The sequence below is a fragment of the Pteropus alecto genome, unplaced genomic scaffold (assembly GCF_000325575.1).
Source record: "Pteropus alecto unplaced genomic scaffold, ASM32557v1 scaffold166, whole genome shotgun sequence".
Taxonomy (NCBI): Eukaryota; Metazoa; Chordata; class Mammalia; order Chiroptera; family Pteropodidae; genus Pteropus; species Pteropus alecto.
This window is the reverse complement of record NW_006439757.1, coordinates 3,575,917-3,585,695: the sequence shown is the minus strand read 5'-3', so window position 1 is coordinate 3,585,695 and position 9,779 is coordinate 3,575,917. Positions and strand designations below refer to the sequence as shown.

Genomic DNA, 9,779 nt, shown 5'->3' with positions numbered 1-9,779 from the left:
GAAAGCAAACTCTAATTCAAAGACCTACCAAAATTATTCTAAAAAGTTTTAGACCCATTTTTTATGTATGTATGTATGTATGTATTCCTGTTTCTCAGTAATTGGGAAAAAATAATTTTTTTCCCCACTATAGCAGTTCATTATTGCACATTACTATACAGAGTAAAATTACAGATATTGTATTTCTAAGAAAATTTCTTTCTCTTCTTTGTACCTAAATGAGAAGTGGGATTTTTTCATTTCCCTTGACAAAAGTTTGGCAGCCAGAAAGAGCCTCTGTTAAATAGTTCAGCTCTGAAATCTGTATATTATATATTTAGCTACCTTTTTAATGGACTCTCATGAATGAATTAAGCTCATTGTCTTGCTTACTTCTGTCTGATGGCTAATGATCTGCATAAAATTGATTTCTAGCATGTGTCTATACTACTATATCCCATTTTTATACTTCTTAGAATATGTTTCTTGTAATTTCTGTACCCTGAGAAGACATTTCTGGTGACAATATTTAGAGGCATTGTGAAAGGCAATAAAGAAAGCATAATGGTTTATGGTTTATTAAGTTAAGGGCTCTAGAGTAAAAAATAAAATAATTTAAATCCAATAAAAAATTAAATAATTTAAATAAAATAATTTAAACTTTCTTAAACTAAGTTTCAGAGTCCTCAACTTCAAAAAAAAAAAAAAAAGAAGTATAACGATACCTTCCTTTTCAATTGTTTTAAGGATTAAATGAGAAAATCCACAAGAAAGACATAGCCTAGTGCCTAGAACACTGTATGCACATAGTAAACATGAGCAATTTATTATTTTTATTATTAATTGGATTCAAATTAGTATTTTATCCTGATATTTAACTTTATACTTCTTTAGTGTATTATCTTTAGAATTCTAGGGTCTTATGACTAATTGCCTAATTGCTTGCTCTCTTCACTGTGACCTACAGAATATTCTCATTGCATTTTAGAGTCCTGGTGTCTCTTTTCTCTGCATTCTTAGAAGGGATTTCTTCTGATCACAAATGGTGAGCTACCAGTATAGGCTCGTTACCCATATCTGTAGCATTCGATAGAATGGTGTAAGTTCAACATAACTGAACTTTCATTATAGAGTTTTTAGAGGCCTTGGTTCATAATCAGTTGTGTTCTAAGTATCTGTAGAGTTGTTTGGTCATGTCAGAGGAGGACAAGCCGATGCAGTGATTTGAAGGAAGAAATGAGGTCTGGTGGCTCATGAGTTATGGGTATACACATATTTGTTGAGAGGGAAGAAGATAGAGGGTAGAGGAACCCCCAAGAACTTTAGGGAGTTGTTTTAAGATAATTGAGTAGGGAGAGGGTGTCTGGCTGTGGGCTCAAAGAGGTGGAGGGAGAAATGTGAGAGGCTACAAAATATAGGAATTGGTAATATTACCAGGCATACAATGGTTGGCTTCCCAGGGAACATTTGAAAAATCACTGCTTTTAACATTACATCTTATTACTTTTCTAGTATTGAAATCATAGATGGTTTCTGGAACAGAGAATTTCTTTAACTAGGATACATAGAAGAAAATGTGAAAAAGGCTTTTTTCCAAAAATAAGGATTCAAATAGAAAAAAAGCAGTCTAAATTTTTCTACATGAGAATCATGTGTTTTAACTTACCTGATCTTTCATTCTTCAATGATACAACAACACATGATCTACATGACCCCATTTTTTTTTTCCTTTTGCACATTCTTTGGCACTCATTTGTTTTCATCATGCATTCCTTATTAGATTAAGAGTTTCTTGAGATGAATTTCTAGGGCTTATTCCCAAAGCCTGGTCCCCAGGAACTGGCATATAATAGACAGTTGGTAAATATTGAAAAAAAATCCTCAAATCATACTTTGAGATTTATTCATTAAATTATGAAAAGTGTCCCTTTTTAATTTATGGTCTTAACATATCCAATGATTTGGCTTGATCTATTATTATATTTTTTGAATATATTCTATTCCTGTAAACTATTGAGTAGCTATGTTCAATATATTAGATATTCCAAATATTCTTTGAAAAAATCATAAAATTAGGATTAAGTTTATGATCACATCTTCTTAGTAAACCTACATAAGTCTGAGGCTCCAATAGCAGCATCTTAGCAACTTATAATGGTGCAAGTCTACAATCTCTTTTCTGAAATACTAGGAACATTGTTTTGGAATTCAGAATGTTTTAGATTTTGGGAAGGCAAATGGTAAAACATATGCTGGATAATGCATAACATCTCCATTAGCATCTGAGAAAGAACTACATACTCAAGCACTTTAAAATTTTGTTGCAAAAATGAATGAATATATATATATACACACACATATAGTCTATAAATAACCTCATGTTAGCTCAGATTATGTGTTTCTACCCATAGAGCTAACTTTAAGTCAAGTTTTGTGGCCAAATGAATTTTAAAAAGCTTCTGGGTATCAGATTTTTTTTGTATTTAAGAACTGAAGATAAGGGATTGTGAACTTATAATAGGTTTTGACAGAGCTCTTTCTTGTTTTAAAATCTTTTTTTTCCCCGAAATCAGTGTTTCTCAATTATAGTAGAGCCAGTACCTTTTTTTCTAATTTAATTTATAATATTCTCTTTGTACTCTTGAAATAAAGCAGAAATAAATCTATAGAAATAATATTTTTTATATCAATGCAAAGTCATAACATATAAAGCAAAAATAAAAGAAATACATCTAATAAATTAATATATGTAACAACAGGTAAATATTCAGATTCCGCCCCACTATAAAATGTAATGAAGCAGCCCAATATTTGCACTATGGTTAGAATCACTGATAGTGTCGGCTACAAATGTAGACAAAATATGTTTTACCGGCTATGCTCATATCTAATTATTATCTCAAGGGCATAATTTCCAAAATGTTAAAAAAACTCTTGATAACATTCCTAAAAAATAAACTATATATATTTTATTTTTATGATAGTTGTTTTCCTGAAAAATGTAGTATTTCACAAATGAGTTTTAAAAAACTTCACAGTTGTATGTAAAATGTTAAGTAGTCTAAGATGAGATAAATATGTTAGCTTTCCCTCTCCGTGAATGAGTGGCAGGATATTAGAAAATGCATGGAATTTGAGCAGTTCTGCATCCCACAGGATCATGGCAGCCTGCACACGACTTGAATCCTAATTCACTAAATGTCAGCAGTCCTCTCCTAATCATTCGGACAACAAAAACTGCCACCGCACATTTGCCAAATGCTCTGAGCCTCCCATCAGAACCTTGACCCATCTAATCCTCCTAACCCACCCAGTCAACTCATTGTCTTACTCTCATTTAGTAGACGAGGCAATTAAATTATGAGGAAGAAAGTTAATAAATTATTGTCATTGAGTGGCAAATCAAGACTCTACCTAACATAGACATTTGAACTTCTAGTCCAGCTCTCTTTTCACCATACCGGCCAATAGTTATCAATCCATAGCTTACTTGTTCCTTCTCATTTTCATATGCCTGTGAGGTAACTCTGTTGCCTTGTACTTTCTATCCTCTTCCTGGAAAGTACTTACTTCTGATATTACCTAATTCAAGTTTTTTTAGGTTGAGGAAGATTTGGTTCTTGACTATAAGCTACTAGGAGAGTTAAAGTTATTTGCATTTTTTGAGAATTCAGCTTATTCTTCTACCTCTGCTTGCATTCTATTTGAAAATAAAAGACCTAGCAATTGCCTTGCTACCTAAAAGAAAGCCAGGATAACCAACAGGAGACTGAGGGGGTATAATGATCATCTATTTATATATAACAAATTATCTTCAAAACTTAGCAACTTAAAGCAATGGACATTATTTATAGCAAAACGTTTCTGGAGGTCAGGCATTCAGGAATGGCTTAGCTGGATGGTTCTGGCTTAGGGTCTTTCTTAAGATTTTAGTCAGGATACAGGCTGGAGCTGCATCATCTGAAGGCTTGAGTGGGCTAAGAAGAGTCACTTCTAAGCTGATTCCTAGGGCTATTGGCCGGGGAGAGAGAGAGAGAGACAGAAGCCATTTTTCACCTTTTCTTACTTAGTCCCCAAGTCACAAACCATCACCTTTACCTTATATTTGTTAGAATAGAGACACAAATTCCTGCTCATACTCACAAGAGAGAAATTAAGCTCCACTTCTTGAAGGAAGGAATAGCAAGAATTGTGGACATGTGTTTTTGTTGTTGTTTTGTTTTTTAATCAACATAGTGGTTTTTCCAATTCTGAGAATACCATCTAGTATTTTGTTTCAATAGAAAAATAGTTCCACTCTTGATGTCCCACCCAGAACACCTCAGATTCCTTTCTCTAGTTTTTTGCACCCATTCTCCAGCTTCCATTTTGCTTCTAAAGGCTAAGACTTGCCACATGTAAAGCTTTGCTCTTGGCCACTAAAGTGTCTCACACATGTGGAAAGCTAGAATACTGAGAAGGACATGGGAACAAGACTGATCTCTTAAAAGACGTCTAAGACAGATCTTTTTGAATGAAGAGAAAGAAACTATGGCCAATAAAATTAGTGCTGGTCTGATGGAAATTCAGAAAAAAATAGTTTAGAATAAGTGTTTTTGTAAAATGCTTTAGGAGTCATTATATGCATATAACAGAGTGAGCCTTAACTGAAGTTGGCCAAATTTGAGGATGAAGGTAATAGTCAGAAATGATGTGCAAAGTTAGCTTATAAACCAATCATACAATGATAGCACACTTGAGTTAAATCCACATAAGTCATAGCATGCTTTACTGATCCAAGATGAAAAGGATCTTTAATTTCAAATAGTTCCTTTGGTGCTTGCCCCTTTAAAACACACTAATGCATATGCCTGGCCTTATGAGAATGTAAAGAAAAATGTTTGTTTAAAGTACATTTTAATTCCCTTTACCATCATTTTAAGATGGCACTTAAGGAGGTAAGTGCAGCATTCCTTCTAGTACAAAAGCCATGAACAAGACTCATTGTATAAATATTTTGCTCTATGGCACTAGCATTAACAAATCATGGCTATAAAAACAACACTCAATCATCATGCCAAAGGTTGGGTCCTGTCTTAAATGTGGTAGCTGCGGTTTAAATGATTGTAAACACAAAAGGATTCCCTTGACTGATGTCTGGGAAGGTACACATCCAATGTACTTCTTCATTCTCCCAGCTCAAGAGGAAAAGAAGAGAAACAAGCACATGAAACACTTTCACATTCATATCCAAGGTGGTCTGCATGCACGTTGAGAGGCCAGCCCTCCATCTATTCTGAGATCTCACAGTGGCACTGTCAGCCGAGATTCTTACTTGCAAATCACAGAACCCTTTCTGACTACCTTAAGTAGAAAAGAATCAAAAGAAAGGACATTAGGTTGTTCCCTGGCCCTCTGCAAGGGCCAAAGATTCGTGTTCTTGTCTTCTCTGCTTGCTCTTATTGTCATCTTTTCCTCTGCAGTTAACGTGCTGTGGTGTTACCAAATTTTTTTTAAGTGTATTTGAATTATTAACTATGATACTTATTTTAATTAAATTTATATTAGAGCAATCGTTGCATGTAAAAGTCAAGGGCAATAGTATTTGAAGTATTCCTTTCTGTAAACAGATGCTTTGTTCTATTAATTTTGTCCACATTTTTCTCAGATAAATAGTATCCTGATAATTGCTACCTTAAACATATTACATAACTTGAAATTTTTTATGTTTTAGTGGATTAACTGCAGATTAACATTTTCAATATATCACATTTCTTGTTATTTTTTCAGTTTTCTACCAACATTCTTTTAATATTTGTTTTATAAAACTAGACATAAAATTTTTTTTAAGTGGAAAAATGAAAATGAAAATGTATCAAATTCAATTATGAGTCAATATCAATTATTTACCTTTTTTTAAAAAAAAATTTTGTAAGGCAAGGCAGCCCTTGGTTGACCTCACAGATTGCAAAGACCTTGTCAGCTTACGATCTCTTATTTTTTTAATTTTTTTCGCCTATAGCACCCGGTCTTCTTAGGTGGTCTCCCATCCAAGTACTAACCAGGCCCAACCCTGCTTAGCTTCCAAGATCAGATGGGATCGAGCTTGTTTGGGGTAGGTGGCCATAGACTCATATGGACATATTTTAAATAAATATGTATTTATATGAACTGCAGAGTAGTCTTTGGGAGAAAATTAATCTTCATAGTTGAATCTGATTTCAGGTACTTGAGATATACACATATATAGTTTGAAGTCATTTTGTTACAAGTGGACATTCAGGTAACTACTATTGCAGTCAAGACAGAGAACTATTCCATTACTTCAAGACCTCCCTCATGCTATCCCTTTATAGTAACCCCACCACCTTGCCTTCATCGTCTCCCTAACCCATGGCAACAACTAATTTCTTCTCCATCTCTATAATTTTGACATTTTGACGTCTGTGTTTTTTTAATACATTTCTTTGTATAGCTTTTTTAATGGTTGCTCTTTTTTTCCCTCAGTTTTATTATATATACATAACTTATCATAGTCTATTGATATCAACAATTTACCAGTTCCAGAGAAGTATAGAAATGTACTTGTCTTTATATCTCTTTACATTCATCATTTATATTTGCCTTTAGCATTTTTCTACATACATTGGAAACCACATTAGATAGGGTTACAATTTTTGCTTTATCCATCAAATATAATTTAGAAAATTCAAGAGAATAAAAATCTATGGTATTTACTCGTATTTTTACTTTTTTTGTTGTTCTTTCTTATTGCTATTCCAAGATTTCTCTTATTATTTCATTTCGGAATAAAGAACTTTCCCCAGATATTCTTTTAGGGTAGATCTGGTGATAAGAGATTTAGTTTTAGTTCTTATTTTTCCTTCCCCTGAGAATGTCTTGATTTTTGAAGGATATTTTCACTGGCTATAGAATTGCATACAAACAGTTCTTTCAGCAATTGAAAAATGCTGTACTACTTCTTATTGGTTTCCATGCTTTCACATGAGAAATCTACTGTCATTCAATTTGCTTTTACCCTATAATTAATGTATCATTTCTCTCTGACTACATTTAAAATTTTTTCTTTGTCTTTAGCTTTTAGAAGTTGACTACGCTGTGTCTTGGCATAAATTTCTTTGAATTTATCTTGTTTAGTGTCTGCTCAGCTTCTTGAATATGTAAGTTTATGTCGTTTGTCAGATTTAGAAAGATTTTAGCCATTATTCAATTAAATATTTTTTAGCCCTACCTTCTTTCTCCTCTGTTTCTGGGATATAAATTTTAAACTTTTTGTAATAGTACTACATATCTCTGTTCGTTTTTAAATTTCTGTCTATTTGATCTCTGATGCTTAGATTAGGTAATTTCTATTGTTCTGTTGAAGGTTTTATTTCAGTTTTTGTATTTTTCAATTCTAAAATTTCAGTTTGATTGGTTCTTCTTTACATCTTCTATTTCTTTGCTAAAACTTTCTTTTCTTTACATTTGTTTCAACCATGTTGATAATTGCTTATAGAAGTACTTCTTTTTTTCTTTTTTTTTGATGGCTGTTTAAAATCCTTGTCAGATAATTCTCACATCTGAGTCTTTTTAATATTGGTGTCTAGTGATGGTCTTTTCTTATTCAACTTGGAATCTCCTCGGTTCTTGGGAGGATAAGTGATTTTTTATTGAAACGTGGACATTTTTGCTATTATGCTCTAAGACTCTGGATCTTATTTAAATCATGTGTTTTAGTAGGTCTCTCTTGACCCCTCTTTGGCAAGGTAATGGAATACTGCTTCATTACTGCCTTCGTTCTTCACTTTGCCTCCATTGACAGCTGGGAAAGCAGGGGCTCCTTGTTACTTTTGGAAGGAGGTAAGGATTCAAGTTTCCATTTACAACACCTGGCTAGGAGGGACAGGGCGCCTCAGGACTGCTCTTTACACAGTCTCCCTTGACATTGTGGAGGGTGGTCCATCACTGCTGAGCTTTGGTGAAGGTCCTGACTCTCTGCGAGGCCTCCTGGACACCGCTCTGGTGAGGATGAGGAGGCGTGTGTCATTACTGTGAAGTAGGGTGGAAACCCAGGCTCCCCACTCAGTCTTGTCTGACACCACCCGAGGAGGGAAGAGTGTTTCACTATAGTCTGGCGAGGGTGGACGTCTAAGGTCTCTTCTTGGACTTTGCTGGCAGTCCAAGAATGGGACACAATATTTTCTGGGGTGATTGGCAGTCCAAGAATGGGACACAATATTTTCTGGGATGGGGATGGGACACAATATTTTCTGGGGTGATTGGCTAGAGCAGAGTGGCTGTATTCTAAATAAGTTCTCTGTATGTCTAAGACCCTTCATTCCCATTCCTTTGGTGAAAGAACAGCATTTTCTTGTTTTTTTTTTTCGGTCTCGTTCTATTGTCATTTCCATTTTATCTGCTTCTCCAGTACTTCGTGTATTCAATGTAGGCAAAATGGGCAAAAACAAACAAATAAATAAACAAACAACAATAACAAAGGAAACCAGTCCACTCACTACTATGTCATTCTTCAGATTCCAAGTCCCTATCTAGATGGCCTTCTTCTCTCCACCCTCCATAGTATTCTTATATTTGTTTTATGTATAATACCCAGAATTATTACCTGTACTTATTGGAAAGAATTGAGAAATTATATGTATTCCATCTTTCCAGAAGCAGATGTTCAGAAAAAGTTTTTAAATAAAAACAATAATAATTTACCTTAACCATTTAATCATAATTATTTTAACATTTTTTCTTATTTTATGCCACTTACTTTTACATTCTGAATAATACCTAATATATTTGTTATAATACGTGTAATTATATATATCATTCAGTCAAATAAACCAATGATCCCACTGCTCTGTAATATTTAATTTTAATGTATTTGAGTGAAAAAAAATTGATGGTCTCATTTGACACATCTCTATTTATGGCAACGTTTGACTGTTTAAGTTCTCCCAGCACTCTCCTAAAACTGATTTACAAAGAATATAACTTCATTCCATCTCACAGTGAACTGAAGATCTAGAAAATGACTCCTAATTTTTTATCTAGTGCTCTATTCAGAATTCTACCCTTCAGTACAGTTTAAATCATTTTGAGAAGTGATGCTCATGGATCTATTGCAATTCTTTGAATGCACAGACTATTACTTCCTCCTCCTCCTCCTCCTCTTCCTCCTCCTCCTCTGTAACTATTTATTGTGCTTATTTAGTATCCTAATTCTGACTAAATTAACCTTACAAATGGAGCATGTAAAGTGCGGTCTTTCAAAAACTAAGCTCTAACCATGCCAAGAGTAAGCTGGGGCTTATATGATGAGTGTGATGCTAACACTTGGACAACCAGAGTCACAGAGTGGAGGATTATTTAGGAAACAAATGGAAAGGCTTGTAATAGTATTAAATGTTTTTGGAGAAACTGGCTTCATGCTTCATTTTCAGACCATTTTAGTATTCGTGACGCTTTCATGGAACAACTTTGTACTTTTACATTTTATTTTATTTTTACTAGCAGAGTAGAGTTGTCTTTGAGGTAAGTTAGACTTTTAAATTTCTAGCAACTTGAATCTGTTTCCTTTTATTAATGTTACAGTAATCTGTTTAACAGAAACTAAGCTCCCAGAAGATCTGATAAAGTATACACATAGAAAAAGAAAGAAATTCACTATATTTGGTAGGGGGGTGATGAAGGTAGGAGTGAATCCAACAATTTGTATTCTAAAAAATATTTTAATAGGAAATTTATTTTACTTTTTATAAGCTTCATTAAAATATGATTGCCAATTCTTTAGTGAACTGGCATAAAATTCT

General features: G+C 33.7%; 1 pseudogene; it reads right to left on the bottom strand.

Moving 5' to 3' along the window:
• Positions 1–5,971: 5,971 nt before the first annotated feature.
• On the bottom strand, positions 5,972–6,089 carry LOC112483996 (annotated as a pseudogene).
• Between the last annotated feature and the right edge of the window lie 3,690 nt (positions 6,090–9,779).